Source organism: Lissotriton helveticus, chromosome 1_1, assembly GCF_964261635.1.
Source record: "Lissotriton helveticus chromosome 1_1, aLisHel1.1, whole genome shotgun sequence".
Lineage (NCBI taxonomy): Eukaryota > Metazoa > Chordata > Amphibia > Caudata > Salamandridae > Lissotriton > Lissotriton helveticus.
The window spans coordinates 1,057,374,982-1,057,389,641 of NC_136057.1; the positions used below are offsets into that span (position 1 = coordinate 1,057,374,982).

At 45.3% G+C, this 14,660-nt stretch overlaps 1 pseudogene; it reads right to left on the reverse strand.

Moving 5' to 3' along the window:
* Positions 1-410: 410 nt before the first annotated feature.
* Positions 411-14,660, reverse strand: part of LOC144763396 (uncharacterized) — a 50,441-nt pseudogene continuing 36,191 nt past the window's right edge.

Here is a 14,660-nt window from a genome sequence, read left to right on the forward strand (position 1 = left end):
CACATACTATCTTAGGTTTGATATTGCTACTTCGTCCTTGTGTTTGCAAGGTTCATAAAAAACAAGCATGGCCTTGAAGATCTGAATGTTATCTTGATGGCACTTAATGTCCGCTTGGGCCTGTTTTCTCAGAAGACAGAATAATTATTTGGAACCAAGTTGAACTGCACACGAGAAGGAGGCCTAAGCAAGCTATGTCTTATTCAGGAATAAGTTGGTTAAAGCTTTCCTTTTAATCAGTCGGTGACTGTCATAACGGTGTTTCGCTACTGGCCACACATCAATCAGTGTGCAGAATATCGTAGTTAGGGAGTCTAGATTAGAGTCAAAAAGGTGAAAGGCCTGTAGAAAACAGATTATTGCAGGAAGTTAAGCTCTGCTTGAGGCAAACTACTTTATGCTGAACATCTGAAAAAGGCAAGCCTGGGATAATTTCTCTGATTACTTTGTCTAGCCTCTGAAACACCCCTGTCTAACAGCGACACCAGAGTGTACAAGCAGCATTTTAGGTAACTAAGGACCAATAGCTATAAGTGGTGCATAGAAAATACACCAGTCAAATCAAGACTTCTTGCTCCTTGCCCCTCTTGGACGTCCTCTGCCTCTCCGGCCTCGTCCTCTGCCCCTTCTTGCTGCACAGGCTTCTTCTGGAGTATCTAAAGTCACCTGAGGGAAAATGTGACTAGCCACACTTGGTGTTTCTTTTTCTAATGAAGCTGTGTTGAGTTGTCCCCTATGTGCACCTCTGTGAGGGGTACTAGATATGATAGTAATCTTGGATGCGGTACCAGGAGTCACTGGTACAGGCAGCTTAGCCAATCCTGAAGGGCTGCCAACACCTGTAGTGGCCTGCTGACTCCGTAGGATGCTCATCAAGTCCTGGTGGTGTCTCTCTTGCTGGTCAACTTGCAGTTGCATACAGCTTTGAATAGTCTGCAAGATTGTCTTCTGCTGTTCCAGAATATCTTGTTGCAGTTGCACATGCTGCTTTTGCAGCTGCATATGCTGTTGGTGCCGGAGCTCTCGCCGCTCCTCTAGCTCATACAGTCGGCGCAGGGTCAGTCGCCAAGATGCATGTTCTGTGGGTTGTGACTGGCTCCAACCACGGCCGACATCTGCATCAGAAACTGTGCTATTGGAAGCTGGAGTGGTTGGAGCAGCTCTTCTGGTATCCTCAGGCTCTTTGGAGACACAATCTAAGGCAGAGTCTACAGGTTTTCCATCAGGTTGAGTTCTCTTCTTGTCAAGCATTGAATCGGACAGGTCAACTGATGTGTCCTGTGCATCACTCCCCATTACTGGAACTCTGTCGTAATCCAGGAACCATGAGGCTGGTGCAAGCAGTCTCGATTCCTCATCTTGGACATCTGTGAATATATTAAAACACAGCAAGTTTATGTATGGTTATTTGTTGATACTGTATACATTTGTTGCTGCATAGTTTTCTGTTTACAAATGAACAACAACATTCCTTATCATAAAGATGCACATGCTAAAATGATGCTGTCCTCTACTAGTCTTGCTCGCGATGCTTTGCGTCACTTGTTACTGGTTTGACTTTTAAAAACACATGTTATCCCCACTTAGTTCTTGAACATCATTCACAAGCTCATACATCAGGCATGATCCACCTACCACCTTCAAGCCTTCCCTGCATTTGCCTTATCACTAACCCTGTATCACCATACAGTTCATGACAGTATAGATAGCGCTAATCCTTTCTATCCCAACAATAACATACCCTTGACTACCATGCATTTCCCCACCTCACAACTCGATCTTCCTACCAATATGCAACTGCCCTCAGTACCGTTTCTCTAACGGAAATACATCACATCCCTTCACAGGCAACAGCTTTTGCACTCCCATCACACTTTTACAGACGAAAATTATTCAACTACTTATTCTATGAAACATTAATCCATCTATGCAAGCAATTACGCCTCACTGGCACCTCGCTTTACTGCTTTTAAGCAGCCCCTGTAATCCCCTTAAATAAAGAATTCATGGCTCATCCAGTCATTCCCTCGGCTACTGCTTTCATTGACTCTCCTCTAAAACTCAGAAACTATCAGTACAACCAAACTCACAATTTACTCCTCCACCTAAAATCTACACAGAACACGATCAGAAGGACTCTAGTGACTCCACCTGATGAGGAACACACTCGCCTAGGTGGCCAACTTTATGGCATCTAAGTACACTTGAGCATATGACTCGTTTCCTTGATTTCTCCATGACTCGAACACTGTTGACCACTCCACGTTTCACCAACATGCATCTTATTTGGTTTATATCACATCGTGCTCCTTTTCCATCACCTTATTTTATTCCAGTCCTGTGTCCCAATTGCCTTTCTTTCAAACTTCCCGCTTTACACAACCTTGCTTGTGGTCACGATATTCACATTTGGCTTTTTCATGCAACCTATTTATTGTTAATACTTTCCTTCTCCCCATCACATTCCACGACCAAGCTAAGATTACAGGTTACAAGGCAGCTATTTGTTAGTATATGGCCCTGTGCTCTTGCATGATGCCACAAAACTCTCGCTTTCCATCTCCTTGCCTATCCCTTCAACTCTTCTATATCTGAACCTTCATCTAACCAGCCAGGACATTCTGCAGAATCTTCAAATTATCATCCACAAAACAAATCAGTAAATGTTTATTTCTGGTCAATAAAAAGAAACTAATAGTATAATGAAGGACAGTGTACTGTGTTATCTTACGCTTGCACCTCTACAGAAGCTAATATCGTTGTGATTACAAGGAGAGCACATAGAAAGCATTACAAGTTCAAGATGCGCAATATGTTTGTATTACAGTTATACTAAACCAATCCTGGAATTAACTTAAAAATAGGAATACAGTCCATTTAATTATAATCACCTAAAATAAGGTGTTTAAAACAATGACTAATTAAAAACTAGTCAGCTAGTTTGCTGAATTACTTCACACAACAGTTGGCTACGACATGCAGATGTTGAACATGTGTGACAAGTAGCCTCATCTTTTTGCAACAACAGTACAAAACAGCCTTGTAGGAGTGAAATCACAGCCCCGGATATTCAGGGTTTGGGTCGATAAAATGAAGACATAATCAATCGATATGTTCAACCGCTACAGTCACCAGCTTTCACCTATTTCACATCCACAGGATTCAAGTACACCTTGCCTTTATTCAACTAAAGTCTCTCCAGTTTGGACCCGAGGAAACTCCACTATTATAAATTTCCTTGCTGGCCTTACACAGTTCTCCATTACCACCCTTGATAAAGTCAGGCTTCATCACATGCACCCTATTTACCAGATGCACTCCTTTTATGGCAAGCATGCAGGCTGTCTCTCACAACAAAGCAGAGACATTTTTAAATTACTAACTGTAGTATCCAAAGCAGTGCATATCCAATGATCTCTCTATCTCACCAGGACAATCTGCACTCTCCATTAGTCATCTATGCTCAGCTACTCAGCCTTCCCCCATGTCACCACCAAACCGCAGGTGCTTGATCCATATATTGGTATTTTATTTGATTTTATAGTTAATTAAAACCCTAACAAAATAGACATAAAATCATTAGAATCAGATAACATGAAACAATAAAATTTGGTGTTAGCAGTAGTCTCCTTTGTTGATCTAGGCAGGGCAACAGGATAACAGATGAAACCATGATTCCTGATACTTGTTGCATAGCCTACACTTAAAATCACCCCTGTTGCACAACCAACGCGGGATGAAAACTCTAATTGGTAATGCAAGCACTCTCGTATACGGGATTTGGTCCATAATATTTGCATTAATGAGATCCGAAAAATATTTTTGTGGCTTCCCAACATGATAGGAATCCGTTAGGGGCTATGCCCAATCCTGGACTCTCAACAGACCATAAATCCTGTTCCCAGGTATGACTAAAATCTAGCTGCTCCCTTGGCCCGGCTGCGTGCAGATGTTAAGCATTGGAGGCCTCTGCCCCTTTCTCTGGTGGGCCGAGCAGCTCTTTTTAAGATGATGGCCCTTCCACGTTTCTCTACATCCTTCAAAACTGTCCCTACCGGGTCCCAGATACATATTTCTCCGGAGTGGAGAGTGAAATCCAGACGTTGCTATAGGACGGGGGTCTCCTCGTATAACGTTGAGCAAACTAACGAAGGGGTCGTACGATGGGGCATCACCCTCCTGGATATATTAGGCTCTATTATTGGGCGTCACAATTAACAGTGGTAAACCACAGGGTATATCGCTCCCCTATTGATCCTGCCTATTTACTTGACAAATATCAAACTGGGAGGGCAGGTTCTTTGGGGGACCTGTATTCCAAGATTCGCAAGGGTCGATACTTTGGCACCACAGCGCATACCATTGCAATTTGTCATCAGACGTACTCCCGTCTCGGATGGTCAAATGTCTCGATGGTCAAATGTCCTCACAAAAGCCACGCCACTCTGGTATACCCAAAAGCTAGGACTTCTACGTCACCAGCCTGGCTTCGACAATTGGGATGTCATAGGAATTTCAAATTTTGGAGATTTGATCAAAAAAGGCTTGATCCTCAAGTTTGAAGACCTGAGAGAGAAATACGACATGGTCCCCGGAGAGGCGCTTAGATACATACAAATAAGGCACGCCCTCATCACAGCCATCGCCTGACATGAACGTCATACCAGAGTCATCCCCACTGGAAGACAGGTAACTGGACAGACCACTACTCACTAAAGCCATATTGCTGACTTATAACAAAACGATGTAATAACCTACCTGAAGCGTTCCTCAAACTCCGAGAGAAATGACAGGCAGATATAGGACCCATTGATGATGAGGACTGGCAGTCGGCACGAATATCCCCTAGAGAAGCAGCCATCACCCTTTATTTTAGACTAATACAACTTAAAATCTTACACAGATCTTACCTGACCGGAGTTACCCTAGCAAAAATAGGTTTAAGACCAGACCCGCTGTGCCTCAGGGGCTGCCAGCAAGATACAACCTTTTATCACACAGTTTGGGACAGTCCAGCGGTGCGACCGATATGGGAGGGGGCCACGACTCGCATCCAAAATGCCTTGGGAAAAGAGTAACCCTTACACCGTGATTAGGTCTTCTCAATATATGGGAGGCAACCGACCTCACGGAGGTGGAACAACAACTGACCACATTGGGCTACACTTTAGTCAAACGAAAGATTGCAAAAGGGTGGGGGGCGGCGGGCGAGCCTTCTTCCCTGCTGTGGGTGATAGAGTTTGATACATGTATGATTGCAGCAAAGAAAGGTATTTAAATCGAGAGGGTGTCCGAAGAAGTGAGACAGAAAATGGGGCAAATGGAATGTACACCATGGCAACCTGTGAATATCCCAGACGGTGGAAATGGAAACGCAGCTCACTGGAGAGAGAAAGTTAGACATTCCATGATTGTGACCACGTTACCCTCTATTATGGCGACTAATCATTGTACAAATACTCAGAATGTTGAATGGAAGATGTATGTGACCTTTGATATTGTGAAATTAATACAAATATTTACCCTCCCAAAAAATCCTGTTCCCAGGAAGACTCTTTAATTTCCTTGTCAATAGTCATCATCCATGCCCAACAAGGGTTGGTACCGTCCCCCAATGCAGACTCCTCGATCTTGAATAACAGAATCGCCGCATTAAGGTGACTAGACCACGGGTTACTGAGTTTTTCATAAATTGCTTTCAAATAATTTGTTAAGTAATACTTGGTGGCCTCCCTACACCTGATCAAATATTTTAACAAGGAAGCCTTACAGTCGATTGATTGAATTATTAGCCCTAGCTCAAGATTTAACCTGGAGCGTCTGACGTGTCGCGGTTGATGGAATTTTTTTTTATATGCTCTAACGTGACATTGCGCTAACGCAACATCCATCACACCAGGATAGGCAAGATGCCCATACTGCAATGCTAGGTGTAAGGTTGCCTTTATAACTCTTAAAAGGGTGCAGCTGAAGCGCTACTTAATAAATGGTTCTGGTGGCCAATTCCATTAGTAATAGCTGCAACTTTCTTATTAAGATCTTAAACTAGGGCTACTGCAGAACCAGTTTCACTAAACCACACGCCCAGATATTTATAATGCCTTGTTGTGGTAATGGTCTGACCTCCCAATGCCAGGTTGTCAACTTCTTCCTACGGTAACTCCCGAATATCAGGACTTTAGTTTTGGACTGATTTAACAAGAAATGGTTCGCCTTATTATATCTATCCAAAGCGTTTAAAGCCCTTTGCAAACCTGACTTAGTGTGATCCATGACCACAATATCATCAGTCTATTTGATTATTTGTAATCATACTGAGCTTAGAATAGGGGGACCAAACTACAACCGTCCAGTGCTTTCCCTACACACAGACACTGCCTGCAGTATCACGGACGGGCGCAGCTCCCGAAGCGCCGCAGCACCAACAGCAGAGGGCCGGGCCTTGCTCCGCCAGGCTCCTGCCCGGGCTTGGCTCCGCCGGGGCCCCTCCCACTTCAGTGACGCCCTCACCAGCGCCAGGAGGCGCATAAAGGCAGCGCCAGTACCCCGTCCCGCGGGACGCGTGCGGGCACGCGCCGGGAGAAGCCCGGGACAAGGGCGGGGCCGTCTGTGGCCGTCCGGGGCAGGAGGAGGCAGGGCAGGGCCCGTCACCCTGTCCGGAACTATGGGGAAACGCAAACACGCCACGAAGGAGGGAGAAGGTAAGAACGCCAAAGTTCCACGCAACTCAGAGTCAATCATCTCATATCTTACCTCTGCGGTGGGGGCACTGACTAATGAAATTGCAAATGCTGAGAAAGAATTGGGTCTTGTACAGACTGGCGCGCCTACCCCAGACCTCCGGGTCGATCCCCATTCTCACCCCCAGCAACAGAGAGACCCGGCTCATCCAATCCCACTTGAACCCAATATAATTCTGGTCACCCCCCCAATCCCCTCACATGGCCAACCAGTCACCACTCCAAGATAAGGGCAACGCTGTAGTACAGGAGCCTCAGCACTCCTCCATGCCAAACAGCACAAAATCCAGTGACAATACTCCCCCTCACCAGCCCATTACTAAGGCAGACTTTACAGCTCCTCAAGGATCCCACGCCATTTTGGCAGACTTGGTTGAAGAGATGTTTGCATCCCGGCTGGAACCACTACTGGTAAACATTGCAAAAGACATTGTGGACACCTTGAAACAATGCGTAGACAATATTTTGCTTAAATGTGGTCGTATTGACATCTGCCTTAAAGAGCTGGAGCTGCATACTCGGGGGAAGCGAGACTTGGGAAATTCGGATTTGATTGATAGCCACGAGGTGATTATGGCCTCCCCAGGGCAGGGAAACAGACCAGGTCCCATTATAAGCATAAACCCGCCCGAGGGTGCTAAAACATCTCATGGGGAGGCACAGAAGACCATAGTCATGGGGGTTCCACCTGAGCATAAGGCAGCCTATCCTTCAGTTACAGAGCAAAGAAATAAGAGGTCACATGCAGGTCGGAACCACATAGTGGAGCTCCCCCCAGATGCAGCACCCCTTGTTATTATTTTAACAGGAATCCCACGCCGAAATGGTAATCAGAGGGAACCAGAACAGGACCTACTAAACAGAACTAGAAGGTGGTGCGCACAATTTAGTACAGGGAGTGCAGACGTGGGAAAACATATCATAGCTGCAAGAAGGGTGGATTGGGTGGGGCGACGGGAGAAATGTATTCCCGGTGATTGTGTGATAGTTAATTTTAACATTCCCAATATGGCGAACACACTACTCTGGGACGGATCTGCCCTAGATGGTGTAGGTATAAGACCTCTGCCACTGGGTTTCTTCTATCCACCCCCATCCACAGCCTAACACAAGATCTCGGCACACCCCCCCACCACTAGGCCTCGGGGGGAGGGCAGGGACGGGGGAAGCGAGACACTATTCTTACCAAGCACACCAGGCTCGTCTATGGGCGGGGGCAAGGACTGTCACATCGGGTCACATTGCCCCCGACAAGTTAGCTGACACCAGGGCAGACCCTGTTGCGCTGAGTAATAGGTTCTCACCCCTCGCAGATCCCTCTACCCTGGATCTAGTGGATTGACAACTACAAAATGTTTTGCCCGCACACGAGAACCACCCTGTAGTCAACCTATATCATAAAACAATGGTACTCAGTTGGAACATAGCAGGGCTAAGGAGGAAAGCCCGGGATGTCAGATGGGTAAATTTTGTTTCCGATAATGACATCCTGTGTTTCCAAGAGACGTGGGATACAACTGGTAACTTTTACTTAAACGGTTATCGTAGTTTTTCAGTCAAAGCAAATGCTGGGAAGGGAGGGAGGCCCAAAGGGGGCCTGTACACAATCATTGCTATAAAATTGGCAGGCTCCATGAAGAAAATAGATTCACCATCGGATAGTTTCTTATGTGTGGAGTGGGTTAGGCCAAACCTCCCAACAATTTTAATTGTAAACTTTTATAATGCGCCTGATAAGGTCCCGGGTAACACCCACCTGAGTTCCTTATCCTCTTTTTTATGTCACTATAAAGCACAGCAATCAGTTATATCAGAAATTATCCTCATGGGAGATTTTAACACACACCCCTGTGGATGAGACTGTCTCTCTAAACAACATATGGCACCCCCGGGTGCAACCAGTCCCCATTTTGAACATACGGCGCAGTGAATGGAGTTGGAAGAACTACTTGCCGACACAAACCTGTTTGAATTAGCGGGGCCTGAGGGCGAAAACAGGTCTCCGACGTTTATAGGTAGAGATGCAAATACTGTCATCGACTATATTTTCATTTCTACAGGCCTTGTAGAGGCGGCATCCGACCCCGAAGTTAAGGCGACAGCATTTAGAGACCATAATCTTCTGACCCTGACCCTGAACTCTGGGAGTAACACTGCAGCCCAGGTTGAGCGTCTGGGCGGTGGTAGTGATTCCATTGTTCCCAAGGATCAGGGGAGAAGATTAAACTGGTCCAAAGTGGTCCCGGACACATTTTTTCACCATCTCAATGTAAATGTAGAGGCAGATCTCTTAACATGCTCAGACATTACGGCAGCGGATACAGAAATTATCAAATCTTTTTCTAACATTTGCACACAGGTACGCCATGATCTAACCCTAAAGGCTGTTTCTGCTCTCCTGACTCTCTCTCCACAGCGCGGGGATACGCCGGGATGGCGTCACCAGGCGCTTTATAAACCCCTTTATTATTATTATTAAAGAATAAGCAACCTGAAACTGACCGCCCTAGGTGGTTTGACAGGGAATGCTCTAAAGCACACAAGGAGCTCATGGAGGCCCTTAAACAGCAGCAGAGAAACCGTGAGATGGTGACTCAGTGTAGAAAGTCGTATAGATTATCCATAACTAATCGGAAAAAGTCTATAAAAAATGAGGCTTGGGACAATCTCACATCAATTAACATCCTTAGAGATAGTTCGAAATTCTGGGCTGTGATAAATCATCCTTATTTTGCTGAGGAGGAAAACTCCATTATGGACTGTGTTATCCCGGAGGAAGATTGGGTTGCCCATTTCAGCAAAATTTATAATAGCGATGAGCCACTAGCCCCAGACAGTCCCCATCAGCTCATACCCCCTGAAGTCCCCTTGCAGTTCAGTGAGCATGAGGCAAGCCGGGCCAGACGGGGTCCCCGCAGATCTTTATAGGTCACCCATGACCACGTGGGCAAAAATACTTACCAACGTTTTTAATTCCTCCATAACAGCTGGGTTCCCCAAATCTTGGTCCTCCTCAACCATCATCCCCATTTATAAGAAAGGTCCCCGATCAGACCCGGCCTGTTATAGGCCAATATCACTTATCGACTCTGCCGTGAAAATTCTAGGAAGAGTCATATTACAAAGACTGGGGGACTTCATCAAGGAGAAGGGGGTCCTCTCGGATCTGCAGTATGGGTTCAGGGCTGGGAGAGGAACCATGGACCAGTGTTTGAACTTATGCTGGTTGGCAAATATACAAAGGCCAAGGAGGGCAACTTATACATGGCGTTTATGGACCTCTCCTCGGCTTTTGACTTGGTCAACCGAACCAAGCTATGGCCCATGCTTGTCAGCCTGGGCATTGATGCATCACTTGTAAATTTTCTAGCGGCACTCCACTCAGATCTGACAGCCTCCATTAGAACTGATCGGGAGGGCAACTGTACTCGGCCATTTCGTTCTAAAAGGGGTGTTAGACAGGGCTGCATTTTGGCCCCCCTCCTTTTCACTCTCTATATCAATTCACTAGGGAGAGAGCTAGAGCAATCATCACTCGATATCCCTCGCGTAGGGAATACCTTGGTGCCCACACTCCTCTACGCGGACGACGCGGTGCTCCTAGCCCGAACAGGGATCGGGTTACAGAAACTCCTTGATGCTTTTGGAGAGTTTATGGGCTCACTTGATCTGGTGATCAATAATAAAAAATCCCATAATATGGTGGCAGGGAAGCGCCGGAAAACCCAAAAAGTAAAGACGTTTACCTGCATTGGCGAGGGGGTGACCAGGGTACCAGTCTTTACCTACTTGGGTGTCATTTTTGAAGAGGGGGGTCCTGGACGGCTCAACAGAATGCAAAAAGTCTAGCAATCAAAAGATCAACTTCAGCTCTATTGAGCTTTGCAAGGAGATTGGGCTCTCGCCCAATGGATGCCCTACTGAAAGTGTATAAAACAAAATGTCTGTCTATAGCCAAATATGGCGCTCCCTTGTGGGGTTTTTCGCCACAAGGGAAAATACAAATTGCAGAAAACACTTTCCTCAGAACACTGCTTGGAGTTCCGCAATCAACACCAGTGTTTTCCTTGCATACTGAGTTAGGCTTAGGGTATGTCACTGATGAGTTACAACTGGCCCCCCTGGTCTATTGGGCTAAAATCTGGCTAAATAATGAGATCCCCTTGAACCACTGCATTCTCAAGGACTGTATGGCGCTAGATAAAGTGTCGAAAATTCCCTGGCTAGCATATATTAAAAATGAGGTGAATAAATTGGGTAGGCCAGACCTTTATAAACATCCTACCAACATAGTTAAAGGGGATATAAAATGGATCAAGGACAATTTCTTGCTAAGGGCGTACCAGGCTAGGGAGGAGGAGGAATTAACTAAGCCAAGAGTTAGAGCAAACTTTTTGTTCCTAACCACTCCTTCTCTAGAACCCTACCTAAAAATTGTAAGCAAACCCTTTCATCGCCACCTCCTCATCAGATTCAGGTTTAACATCATTCAATACTCCCTTGGGGATTTCCCAGTCTGGGGGGTTCCAGACTCATCAAGTCCTTGCAGCTGTGACAATTTCTCAGAGCAGACCCTGATGCATTTTGTCATGTTCTGTGAGCACTACAAGGAGGGTAGAAGGCGGTTTCTAATTCCTATCCTGAGAGAAGTGGGCTTCCGACAAGTACGCCCAGCCTTGCTTTATGTACAACTATTGGGTACTACCAAAGTAATGCTCGGGGTTGCTAGCTTCCTGGTGGCTGCTATGCGTATCAAGACCAGGAAACTATCCCCGAACATTCAGGTGGAGTGACTAAAGATACGGGGCTGCTAGCTTCCTGGTGGCTGCTATTGCGTTCTGAGACCGGGAAGCTATCCCCGAACATTCAGGTGGGGTGATTAAAGACACAGATTTTACTGTTTTTATTGTTTTTAGTGTTTTAACCCACTTGTAGTATGCCCACTTTTATAACTATTGAATGTATTCTTATTATCATGATTGCTGTATGTTCCCAATTTCATGAAATGTGCCATTTTACTTTATTGCTTCTGCTTTTATGATTTTAATCAATCAAATAAAGCTTGTTTTGACTGACTGACTGACTGGCTTTCCCTAAATCCGCTGTGTACAGATTAAACAACATGGGTGCCAAAATACAACCCTGTTGTAGCCCTCAATTAGTTTTCACTTTCTGTGTTACTGTTTTTGCACTAGTTTTCACTCAAACCCATGTCTCTGAATGTAGTGATATGATGGCTCTTAACAAGCTCGCTGGTATACCCCATCACGCAAGCTTCCTCCAGTGAATGGCCCTATCTACTCTGTCAAACGCTGCGCTGTAATCTATAAAACAGCACAGGAGAGGTGGTCTGTTCTTCTGAATGGCATAATGCCCAAGGACAGAGAGAGCTTGAATATTGCCAACCGTAGATGTAATAGCCCTGAACCCTGTTTGAAAAAATGGCAATATTCCCTCCCAGGATTCGAAATCTTCTATTAAAAATTGGGCATATACTTTTGCTTTAATTTCCAGTAAGGCAACCAATCTGTAATTTGCGGCTGCGGTCCGATCTCTGCTCTTAAATATAGGGCATCAAATTGATCCTCTCCAACCATCTGGTATGTCAGAGTGTAGAAAACAATAGTTATAGAGAGCTGATAAATCTACTGCCCAATCTTAATGCGCCTCCTTAAAGATTATTTCAGCTTTATTAATACCTTTGCCACCTATCCACTATTAATAATAAAAATAATAATCCTGTATTTGTAAAGCGCACAGCTACCCGGGAAGATTAAGCAAGCTATTGCCCAGAGTAACATGGTGCTGGGCAGAACCCTGCCGCCGGTGCCGGGGATCGAACCGTGATCCTCAGAGCCCGGCGTCAGTCGCCCTGGCCGCTGTGCCACACCTCTTCCCCTATTTGTTAGATAACGCTCAGCCCCCTGGATCTCCTCATTGGGCATGCCCAATCCTGCCTCCAAAACGTCTTGAAGTTGTAGACTTTATTCAGCTACCGCCTACTTTTCTTTAAAAGATAAAGTTGGAGTGTAGGACCCTCCAGCCTCTGTTAAATTGTCAATCAGTTCCACATACAGCTCAGCAATATGGCGCACCCACGCTGTGTCTGAAACCCCATATTTCCTGCCCATATTGCCATTTTTTAATTTATTCACGTGGGCCCAAAATTGCGCTTGGTTAGAATTCTTTAATAACTGACAGATTGTGACCCATTCCTCATCCTTTCTTTCCTTCTGAATCTCTCAAACTATTTGAGACCTTTTTGCTAATTTTACTGCTGTAGCTGTTTACATTTTTTTTTTTTTAGAAGGAGTACACCGGTGCACGCGCCACGCTTTACGCAGCATTCGTCTGGATACGATGATTGCTTACAAAAAATGCCTGACCTTACAGGGTTGTGCCCCCCCCTTTGAAGTTTGGACCTGTCCTCCTGAGCCAATATATACTTTTGTACGTTCTCCATATACCTACCCCACTCCTGTAGGGAGCCAGCTAAATCATCTGTATGTATAATAGCCTCCAGATCTTTTAACCAGATACTAACATTGGGTTTGTATTCAGATACCCATTTGATTTTTCTAACGAGCTTTGCTACCTCCTCTCCAGATGAGTTTCAGCTGGTTTCAAGGTTAGACTCAGCGTGTTACTTAAAGGATTGTGGTCACTTTCTGCTCTAATTGTAACTTGTAGATAAAGAGGTGTAATCAATGGTTGATACATTTTGCAGGTTGGTGGGAATATCAGCTCCTTATTTCTAGTCTCGCACTTCGACTGAGCGGACACTAAAATATAGATATCCATGAAACCATGGATTCCAAAGTCTGCCTTTTTCTTAAAAACTCCCTTAGTCTTCTCCCCCAGCGCCCTAATATTGAAGTTTCCAGTTATAATAAACTCATAACTCAAGTAATCAAGAAAGGAGGTCTTTAAAGCATCCATCCTCACTGCAAACACCTCTGAGACGGCGAAGAACAGCCGGATGCTCTCTTTGACTAGGTGAGTCGCTGCTGAACTCTACTCTTGAACCGCTTAGACGGATCGCACATGCAGTAAGGAATGTACGAGGCTGCCACTTGTTCACGCTCTGCAGAGCGCTCTAGCGTGGAAGAATTAGACCCTAAGACTATGATAAGGGATCAATCACCAACAATACCGCTTGGGTGCCCCCTCGTATTTACCATACAGTTGGCATTTTTACCAGCTGATTTGGGCCTCGCTGGGATCACATTTTGGGTTTTATTCACAACACCCACCAGATCCCTTCCTCAAAATGGCATTCAAATTCACACAAATGGAGAAAGGACTAATCACTCCATACTGAAACATGGAAAGAGACATAGGGCTATGCTTCACACCACACCAAAAAAAGAAAGAAAGGACTAATCACCACATATTATAGATGGAAAGTGAGATAGGACTACGGCCTAGAGGTGGTATATACGGGAAAGAGTTATAGGACCACCTCCCAGAGCTGAGTGATCATCGGATAACAGGCGGCCATCTTGGACTGGCCTCATTGAGAATGGGTTATTTCCAAGCTGAACCAGATAACATCCTAGGATTCCCACGTCCACAAGCACACAGGTGACCCCAATGGGGTTGTTGTGCTACTCCTCTTGGACCTCTCAGCTGCCTTTGACACGGTTGACCATGGCACTCTGAAACAAAGATTCTATGAAGCCGGCATAAAAGGAACTGATTTAGATTGGATAGCGTCCTACCTTCGAAACTGAACTAATGTCATCCATACCCCACCTTTTTCGTCCAAACCATACTCCACAAAAGCAGGGGTCCCTCAAGGTTCTATCATCTCGCCCATGTTTTTCAACATCTACAGTAAGTCATTAACAGTACGGATCAATACATTTTACCTCAGTGCTATAACTATGCAGATGACACGCAAATACTCCTTCAACTGGA